Source organism: Macrobrachium rosenbergii, chromosome 10, assembly GCF_040412425.1.
Source record: "Macrobrachium rosenbergii isolate ZJJX-2024 chromosome 10, ASM4041242v1, whole genome shotgun sequence".
NCBI classification, from domain to species: domain Eukaryota; kingdom Metazoa; phylum Arthropoda; class Malacostraca; order Decapoda; family Palaemonidae; genus Macrobrachium; species Macrobrachium rosenbergii.
Window position 1 is genome coordinate 21721366 of NC_089750.1, and position 11187 is coordinate 21732552.

The 11187-nt window shown below is 38.2% G+C and overlaps 1 long non-coding RNA gene across 1 annotated transcript in view; it reads left to right on the top strand.

Moving 5' to 3' along the window:
- The window catches only part of LOC136842545 (uncharacterized), a 224557-nt gene that overhangs the window by 136769 nt on the left and 76601 nt on the right, over window positions 1-11187 (top strand). Inside the window, exon 2 of the long non-coding RNA XR_010854263.1 lies at window positions 8533-8625. This is a non-coding gene — a long non-coding RNA (uncharacterized lncRNA). The remainder of the gene's footprint in view (window positions 1-8532; window positions 8626-11187) is intronic.

Genomic DNA, 11187 nt, shown 5'->3' on the forward strand with positions numbered 1-11187 from the left:
AACTCTGAAGGAGAAGGTCCCATTATTAAATGATGCTAGGTAACCAGTTGGTTCAAATTAGCTGCTGAATGCTAACTGAAAAAAAGTTGAAAATGTTGAGACAATGTTTTTGTTGTTTATGTGTGGCACAGGAAGAACTGAAAGAGTTGGAAATGTGGAGATACCAGGACTGGTAAAAAAGGTAAATGAGAGCTGTTAATCAGTTCAGTGGTTGAAAGAATGAAGGGACTTAAACTAAGATCATCTTCGGGGACGGGGAGACATATTTTTTTCTAGGGGTCAATTTTCCCCTCCTTCTTCCTAAAATGTCTTATTTTCTACAAAATATATATTCTTCCAACAAGTATAAAATTAAAACTGATTATATAAAACCAATTGTTCAAACACACATTGTTTACATAATCGGCAAACGCCAATTTTAGATTTTTGAATCAAGACTTTGATTTTCATTATTTTTTAGTATATTATTATGTTTTGTCTTCCTGAAAATTGGCCCCCTTCCTCCTCACCCTTCTCATCCCTATGTTACCTTTCCCTCTTCCATCCCTTCTATACTTTCCCCTCAACTAGTACTGTTACAAGTAGTGAACTTTCATTCTTGTCCTCATCTTTCACCATCCCCCTAAAACCCCTTCCTCCTACAGGACCTATTATTTTCCCCCTCCCTATAATATACTGTACCTCCCTATTCTCCCTGTAAGTTTGTAATATTAAATACTAGTTTCTTCCATCCCCATTTTCTAATCCTGACCCTTCATCCTCCCCATCCATATATTCAAATTTAAATGGCCCTAAATCATGTTCCTTTGCTCCCAATATTCCCTTTCAGAATGTCCCCCAATTTTTTCCAGATGAGCCTCCCTGAAGATACAGCACCTCGTACCCAACGTTCTTCTCCACCAACATGGGGTCCCCTTGGAACCCCTCTTCCATCCCCTCAAAGATAGTAGTATGCGCATAGAAAATCTATCAAGCCTAAGCACGTCTTGGACTTAGAATCACCATACTGGAGAGTCTTACGTTATATCATTCAGCTACCAAATTCCTGATTTCCTTTCCAATGACTCTTTATTAGTCCAGCATCTTTAGGTCTTTTAGTTCTTCATTGTGGTTTTGGGCACGCTGTTGGCCCAGCGTTGACTCTCCGACTGGCCAATGAAGAATTGGAATTTATTTCTGGTGGGTATTTGGGTCATAATGTGGTTATTCCACAATATGGTTTATGGTTCTGGGTAAAATAAATCTAATCCTTCGGGGGAATTAACCAGCTCAGTGGTCTGGTTAAACTAAGATATATGGCTATGGTTAAACACACTAATCCAATTTAGACCTGAATCATGGGTTAATTTGGGTAACTTCTCTCTTCCATCCCCATCCCCTGCCCTTCATCCTCCCCTCCTCTCCTTTCCCTCCCCCTCCCATACCGCCCCTTTCCTGATTATGGTTATGGTATGGGTGGTGAGATTGTCTATTATTAGTAGGTTAATTTAGGGGATGGGCATTATGGTATGGATGTGGGTATAGGTATGGTATGGATATGGAATTGTATGGGTATGGAAACAGAGATGGTTATGGAATGGGTATGAGTATATATATGGGTTTATGGTATGGTATGGATATGGGTAAGGATATGGGTATGGGTGGGATGGTTATGGTACAGATATGGGTATGGTATGGGTATTGGTATGGATATGATACAGGTATGGGTATGGTATGGGTATTGGTATGGTATGGACATTTTGTTAAAAATGTAGTAAATAAAAAAGTGACCCAACGGGCATGGATGGTCAAGTCTTAATCAAACATTATTCCACACGTTGAATTTACCTACGCGGTTTTGGTTTTCGCGATTGTTGACCTACCTAAATAGAGCCTCAATAGTTAGAATGTTTTCACATTCACATTCATACACACACATACATACATATATAATTATATATATATATATATATATATATATATATATATATATATATATATATATATATATATATATATATATATATATATATATTATGCAGCAAACGAGCTGAGTTAACCTTTATCACAGTGAAGCCACATACTGTAGGTTTAAGAAAACTACATCTAAAACCTAAACAACCCCATTCCTTTGTTACTATATTTTTCTCGATATAAGGCGTTGCCATTTCAAAACAGGACTGAAATCACAGGTAAAACAGTGATTAAATCATAAAAGGGGGTAGTAAACCCAGCCACAGGAGAGAGATATGGAGGTCAGGGGATACAAAGGAAAGGATAGGGTGTAGGCTTTACTCCGCAACCTGATAAATTACGATGAAAGCAAAAAGTAAAAGTAGGATTCTTTTTTTAGTCAGTATAGAAAGCGAGTGCCATCATAGTACGCATATTGAAAAGGCTTCGGTTTGGACGAACCACCGCTGATGATGTGAAAATTAAGCAAGAGCGCCTGATTCCAGTGCCACCCAGCACTGACCTGGCCCCGGTTCTGTTGAACATTATTCTCCGCAACAACAACAGTCGGGACGAGTTCACCGTATTATTCTCGACGACAAAGAAGAGAAAAGAAAAAAAGATGTTGCCCACAAAGAAGTGCTGCGTTTATATGATCGCTGATCGCGCGCCTCTGAGTGGATACATTTGCTATATGTCTTCAATTTGTATTGCTTGAAGAAGTGCCGGTGTCTATCTCTTCAGTTATGGTTAGCGTTGTGCGTATTATAAAGGCACTCGCTTTCTATATTGAGTGAGAAAAGACTCCCACTTCTTTTCATTTTCATCATAATTTATCAGGTTGTGGAGTAAAGACCTACGCCCTACCCCTTCCTTTGTATCCCCTGACTTCCATATCTGTCTCTTGTGGCTGGGCTTTACTACCCCTTTTGTGATTTCATCACTTTTTTGCCTGTGATATTATATACATTACTCCATTTTCCTGGTTCCATATTCCTTCAAGGCACTACTCTTGTTCCCATTTACTCTCAACGTTTCACCTTGCAAACTCCATTTCACTAATCTCTTCGGCTTCTCCTGACAATCCCCAACCTTCTGCAAACATCAGCCTTTTCCCAATCCATTCATGATCGATCATCCTGCCCTACAGCCTTACATTTCTATTGTTTTCTCTGACTTCCCACTTCACTCCATCTTTAAGACAACCAATGCACCCTCGTCTAATATTTACTTTGACACCAAACAATTTACTCTCATTCATGCTTTGTTTCCATTATAAAACGTTCAATTGCTCTCAACAAATTATCTTATGTACCATATATCCTCAACATCATACACATTGCACTCCTGTCAACTCTAACACAGGCTGTTTTCCTTTACTTGAAAAATGTTCACATAAGGGTTTCTTAGCAGCCACTTGATCCACACATGCTCTCCCTTTCCTAAGCCCACACTGTTTTCTCCTACCAATACTCCCAACATCTGTCCCTTACCCTCTCGTTCGAAATCGCTAAGCTAAATTATACCCTATAACACTTTCAGTATTGTCTACTACATTTTTCCTTCTTCAAAGGAGCAGTTACTTATCTCACTCATTCTTTTGAACATTTCCCTCTTCCAAGCATGCCTTACACACCTTGGTCGATGACACTTTCACAATCATAGTGTAGTACCATCTCGCTTATATTCAAATCAACTCATGGTATAATTCTGTTCTTAAACCCCATTACTTAGCATTCAATTTTTTTTTCTTTTTTGTGAAAACACCGTCCCCTGGCTATTCGGTGATTTTCACGTCATGTAAGGTTGAGAATGCTATTATTTCCATGTCTGCATTCCACGGAAGTGAGTGCGGCTGGCGTTGCATTCAGAAGTAGAAGCATTTCCTCCCACCTTCAAGTTCACTACCCTTTAATAACAGGTCATTTGCCTCGAGATATTTATGTATCACAAGCCACCAGCACATCCTATGACAACTATGCCCACGTTGTACCACTTACTACCACCACGGCAGCAGTCCTTAAGTTAAAGGGATACAATAGAAATGAGAGGTGTCAGCAGTGAATATGCAGAGTATAGACACAGCTAAATCAAAGTAAAGAGAAGCTCTCCTCTCCCTACCATGAGCTAAATGTGCAGGAAGTGTCATAAGATACATTTTATTTTGGCTATCACTGACTCAGTTTAAAGGGGTTTGTATCGCTAAGTGACACGGGGAGGTAAAATTAGATGACTTTAACACCACATTTAGTAAGAATATCAAACTAAGGAAAACCGTCAAAATTTCAATCAGAATGTGGGCTGAAGCAAAATTTGCAATAATGAAAGGAACCATATATAAAAGTCTTTGCTATCTCATTGAAAAAACAACAAAAACCACAGATAGAAATATCTGAAAAACTATACTCTTGACGACAAGCGTTAAAAGTTAGCTGTATCTTTCTTTTTGTGGTAAAATAATTCAGTTCGAATCACCCCGAGAAAAAGGTTGCTCGAATGATTGTAGACAGTTTCTGTTTCGACACTAAACTTCAAATACTGTATATTAACAATGCTGTACTATAACAGCGAGAAGCTTATTCTACAATGCTAAATAAAGAAAAACTGGTCGATTAATGTTTTACCCATTCAAAAAGTCTGTTCGAGATGATACAATCAGACGCTGTGTGCACATCCTCGTATCAATTACAAATACATTTAATCCCAATAAACAAATGAAAACGACCTCACCCAATTTCCCATTAATTAACTCATCACATTATTAAATTTGACCCCGTTAAAGTGAACGCCCCTTTTTTCCCTTCCCTTAACGGCTGCATATTCATATTAGCATCTCATATTAATTGCCATTTCATTATAACAATTAAACAACGTAATGGAAGGTTTTATTATCTATAGGAAAAGTGCACAACCACAAACGCGCCGGCATCGAAGGATCGCGCAATATGAGTAAATGTTAAGTTGGTTCATCTAAACGGGAAAAGTTTTTAACTCAACATTAATGAGCATATGGATAAATTACTCACCTACACAAGATGAGATTTGTTTGAAAGTACTTTATACGTTCTTTGCCTGGCAAAAATAGTGTGGTTTTACAGTTGCAAGGAAGACAAGTCTCATAATCTACAATTGAGAGAGAGAGAGAGAGAGAGAGAGAGAGAGAGAGAGAGAGAGAGAGAGAGAGAGAGAGAGAGAGAGAGGCGAGTTAAGGCAGTATGAATGAGAAAGTAGAATGAGCATCCCCAGGAAATCAGTCACACTGCATGTACCAAAAGAGAATGAGTCAGGCTACATCATTTCGGCGAGAGAGAGTATCCCACTTAAATTGAGTGATTAATCAATAACTAAAGTATATGAGCAAAACCTACAGAGACCTGTAACAGAACTGAAACATGTCAGTAAAGGCATAATTAAAAAAAATCTAGAATATTAGAAATTGCTTTTCGGAAAACTTCTGCTCTGTCTAAAAGGAAAGGAGCCTACATGGGTGATCCCCTGGGATTGGGAAGGCTGTATGCACCCAAAAGTGTATGTCTCCGGTAGGTACAGTGCATTTCAATGAATTCAACGGAGGACTTCAGAGAGCAGCTAATGGAGGTGAAGGGGCTTTACATGGCAACCTAATCAGACCCTTAATGTCATAAATGTCATCTTCAACATATAGGATGGCAAGGTTCCTAAAAAAAAGTCTTAAGCTCGTACAACCTGCAGGCTACTCTCAGAAGTCCTCTGTTCAATTCATTAGCATTCTTAAAACCACTGAACCTAACATGATATACCATCACTGGATGTGGAGAGACTATCTACTAATGTCATCCCAGTTCAGGAGACTACGGAGGTCCTCTTGAATAATGTCCACAGATCTGTCAGGGACCCCATCCCAATTCCTGAACAGCTATTAAAGGTGCCATTAACGGCATACACAATGGAGGGCCTTTTCCTCCAACATACAGGCAAGCTTTGCCAACACGTGGATGGCGTAGCAATGGAACCACCTCTTAGAATTCTCTTTATCAACTAAAAAACAAGAATATATGCCAAATATATAGATTACATCTTCATTGTTATCAGAGGGTCAATTGCAGTACAAAAATCTACTAGATGCCCTAAATACTAATTTGACCAGTTGGCCGAAGTCAGTTTGACTGAAGGTCGTTTACAGCAACATTAGTTGAGCAATGATTGTTTTGCCATCTCATACTTATACCCCAATGCTGAAACGGGAAGATGTTTCTTCCACTTGGAAAGAAGCTTATGAAGGAAAGGAGGTGAGGAATATACACAGATCAAAAGTTTCTAAGAGTTCTGAAAATTATGGCCTCTTCAGCCTTCCTTCCAGTGGCCAACATAATAGCTGTTTTAAAACCATAAGAGAGGTGAGGAACTTTTTTGATAAACTTGATGTTTTTCTTGGTTATTTTCAATACATCAATGTTGGTTGCTCATTCACAAATAATCGAAGAAGAAAGCCAAAACTTTCAGTGCAATCATGGAATGCTTTCATCAGATTGCAGGCAAATGCCCCATGCACAAATAAGGCAGACGTAAGCTGGCACACTGCTCTATCAGATAGGTCTTCCTTCACTGCACGCCCTGTGGAGCATTATTGTCAATGTGGTAAAATTGAAGGTGCCTTTGTGTGTGTAGTGCTTTGGGTCATAAGCCTGCCCAACTTGGTAACTGCTCTTGTGATGAGGAACAGCACTGCTCCTAGGCGATCAAACAAATCAAAGACCATAGTGGTTTACAAATTTGATTCTTTTGTGGAAGCCTCTCAACATAGGCCAGTCTAGGCACACAATGACTACCCTAAGGGCACAACTTCAAGCTCAAAGAAATAACGGGGCTATAGAGAATATCATGACTATTCTTAAATTTTTTCTCAGGAAAAAAATTTAGGTTAATATAAATTCATATGCAAGTGTTAACTTTATATGTAATACATTGTCTGTGTTTGAGAAGTATGCTCATCAGTCATTTCACCAGATTTAAAATTCTGTATTTTTGTAAACATTTTATTGTCTACTGCTATACTTTCATTCTTGAGCATAGGTTTCAGATTTAGTTGTTTGTGTTTACTCAGTAAATTACCTATGCTTACATTTTCTTTAACTTTCGTAAAGAATCGTGCAAATAAAGCAACTTTGCCTCATCAGTATTAAAAAATGTAATATTGTAAATGCATAGTTTGTTAGTCCTGCACATCTCGGCTGTCCTCTGTTCTGTATCAAAAGGTTTGGCGGGAAAAACAGAAAAAGGAGGGTTGATGGTGGGCTCAGCTTGTGAAGGCAAGGCAGAAATCCACTTCGGTGAAACTGATTTTCAAGCTAATAAGTGCAAATGATTCAAACTTTCCCAACATGTGATTGCTTGTGAATTCATTTAAGTACAGAACATTAGTTTGTCAGTGTTAACATCTTGGTTAATTACTTTTAGTCAAGTTCTGGTGATTGGCGCTCCTTACTTTGATGTGTAGTCATTACTATTAGTGGTAAGATTCATGTAATAAAGTTGCCATGCTTTTATGATTTGCCAATTTAATTTCATAGACCTATAAGAGTAGTTAGTGTTATAAGTCAGGCATATTCCTAGGCTAGGCTACTTTGGTTTAGCAACTTATCCTAGACTTTCACAGTTGCTTCAGTGCCCTAACCTAGGCCACGGACCTATCAGGTTATCCAAAGCCTATGATTTTATGCCATTACCGTAAGCTGTGGTACTTCAGTGTGGTGCCATTCTTGGCAACTTTAATTGATGGCGATCTTGTCGCCGATCTAACCAGACTCCCTCACTTTGTAGTGATTACTACCGTGCACTAGATCGGGAGGGAGTGGCACATGGCAGCATTAGCCTTATCTGAGCCGGAAACTTCCGGGTCTTTGCCAGTTCACTACAAGGGCCATACACCAACAATTTATGGATGTGTACAACATGAAACCAACTCTAAAATGACCTTATTAGAGACACAGGAGTAGTTCACCAAGAGATTGGTTATATGCGGCTTGTGGTTGCTGAAGTATTGAGCACTGCATTACAGCAGCCAACTCTAAATGTCCAGGTATGGTTAGACGGTGATCTTCCCTCCAACAAAAGAAACTGACATCTCAGACCACTGGCACCCCTTGGAGCCGGAGGGTCCAGTCTTGTGAAGCTTCATGGGGAACCATCCTAAGCTGTGAAATTTTCCTTGCTGATTTGGGTTTTTTGGGATTCTTGCTTGAATCTTCACTTCTTTTCTATTGCACTCCCCTGTATACTGGATTCTATTTCCTTTTTAAAACTAGCGTAGGCCTGAAGAAAGCCATAAGTTATTGGCTGAAATAGCTGTGGCCATTAAATCAATGGAGCAACTATTAAAGATGTGAAGAGTTACAAGGAAATTAGAAGTGTCGTCTTGAAGTGATGAAACTTACATGTGCGTTGGTATTCAATGTATGTATGTATTGCATGTATGTACCGAAAACACCAACATTGTTTTAGCCGCGTTTGATACGTTTTTACTTACTTCAGCTCATTTACTGATTGTGTATGTTAATATTTTTTTTTTATTTTAATATCAACACTAAACTTCAAAATCACAATTTTAACTTTCATTTACAGTTGCATGCTGAGGAGCACATACATAGATGGAAAATGGCGAAAGGAAAGGCGAAAACAAAGACAACGAAAATATTTACCTCATCTAAAAATCACGTAAGTAGATTTTCAATAAGTGCCGCGTGCACGTCGGCCTATCAATTATGCATTCATTTAATTCCAACCTTTAAATGAAAAGCACCTGAACGAAACTCCCATAAATTAATCAAATCCATCACAACACTGAATTTGTTACCAACATATTTGACCGAATGCTATCTTTTTTATATATATTTTTTAGCAGCAACGGCATATTCATTGTAGCATCCTAAAACACGCACAGTTCAAATTTAATTATACCAATTAAGCGAGTTGCTGGAAAATTTCATTACCTATAGGAAGTTTTTCCAAGTACACGTCTGCAAACAGAGTATGTATAGATGACGTATCTTCCCACGTGGGTTTATCCACACTACAGAATCTGTGTCTGGAGGTCAGTCTTTACAGCTACAAAGAAAAATTTCAACTTACACTTCAATATGCAACTGAAGGGCCTAACTAGATAAAGAAAAAATGTCTTGGTTCTGAATCTAGAGTAGAAAGTACAAATAGATTGTAAATTAATGGAAGAGTCGGTTCATAATGTATAACAATATGAAGACAACATGAAATCCTAAATGAGAACATGTATGACTTCATAACTACATGACAGATAAGAACCATTCAGCAAACCTTGAAAGACAACAAATCTGAATACAACCCCAAAAAATTGTAAGTGCTGCCACTTTGTTTTTTGATCAGAGAAAAGAATATCAGACCTTGCATGGGTTAACAACGAAAAAATAATATCACATCTAACATAAACAGTAACGTGGGTGCAATGCCTGTACAGTTAATACATTCAGCTAGGTCGCCCTTCCCTTTGGTAACTTTGCGATGACTTCCAATGACTGGGAATTGGAAGTCATAGCTTAAGTACCGTGGAAAGGGGACTAAACTGAAAATGGGAACTCACTGCACCTACGTCGGGTGTAATAAAAATATTCAGTGGGCGTATTCTCAGTAGGCTGAAAAAAAAAACTATTAAAATGCTCAGAGTTGAAGCAGCTCATTTTAGAAAAGGCAGGAGTTGCTCTGATCAAACTACTGCTACGTCACATTGTTCAGCGGTGTATGGAATTTAAAAATCCCCTTTAGTTAAAAGCGAGAAGGCATCTGACACAGTCCACAGAACAATATTATGGAAGGTCTTGTGACAAGATTGTATTCCCAGGAAATAGTCCATGAATAATATGGCTAAAAAGTTGCTGGTGAATTTGCATTAAATAGTGGAGTGTTACAGGGGAATACTATGTCACATTTGCTGTTTGCCCTTCTCATCGATTTTTTAATGGAAAACGTATTTGGAGATGAAAGAAGAGGTTCAGACTGGGGTAACGATAGAAACTTGACAGACTTTGAATGCGTTGATGTTTCTGTTTTAATCAGCAAACTGCCAGAATAATTGCAAAGTCTTACTTAATGGAATGCACCGTGTATTCAGAAGGGTGGGGCTCAAGTTGAATCTAATATAGCCTACATAATGAGGACAGATTATGCACAAAGAGATGGAATAACACTAAATGGAGAAAGCCAGGTTGAATCTTTCTATTATATAGGAACCAAGACATGCAATACAGGTTCTTCCGAACTGGAAATGGGTGAAAGACTCAAAAAGGTTTTGGATAAGATTTAGAAAGCAAACAGACTGCAACTGCATAGAAAGCAAGATTAGTACAGTCTACATTGCTATACGGATTTTAATCATTGTATGACAATGATACCGTCAAAAAGGCTTTCCTGATACGAGAATAAAGTTTACTAGGAGTAAGATGGCAGGATAGGCCTAGAAATGATACCTTAGGGAAGATTACGGAAGTTCATATTTATATATGATGAAAGAGAGATCGAAATGGTTTAAACGTTCCTTCGCTCAGTGTCAGCTGGGTTCCTAAGGATACCAAATGAGTTGGAAGAAACTTCTATTTAGATGAGACCTTGAGACGGAAGCCTGAAGATGAGCGAAGGTTTGTGAAGTGTAATTATTACATAAAAAAAAAAACTTAAGTCACAGAGTAAGAATGTATTTAGCAATTTTACATAGCAAAAATAAAATCAACTCACACTCAAGCCTTCGTTTTGGCCATAACATTCATCTGCTTCATGGCATCCAGTGTCTTAGCTTTGCATGCTCATTTTGAAATAATAATAATAATAATAATAATAATAATAATAATAATAATAATAATAATAATAATAATAATAATAATAATAATAAAGCATAGCAAAGTTCTTTTCATTCCATTACATGAAAAAACAAACATGCTTTACATTCCACTTATGACCAAACGATAAGTTTCTCTCTCTCTCTCTCTCTCTCTCTCTCTCTCTCTCTCTCTCTCTCTCTCTCTCTCTCTCTCTCTCTAAGATCTGCAGCTTTGCCAGCCCTTCTCTTTGAAAATTTTCATTTAACCCGAAATGAACTTCAAACGCCACCATGTTACTGCCTTGCTATTTGCAAAAGCTGAATTCCTCTTCATTGCCTCAGCTGGTGTGCAGAGGCACTTTGAAATCTCTGCAGTGTGCACATGCAAGGCATTCCTCCTAAAGAGACCCTCCTAGATTCCGCTCGTTCATCAA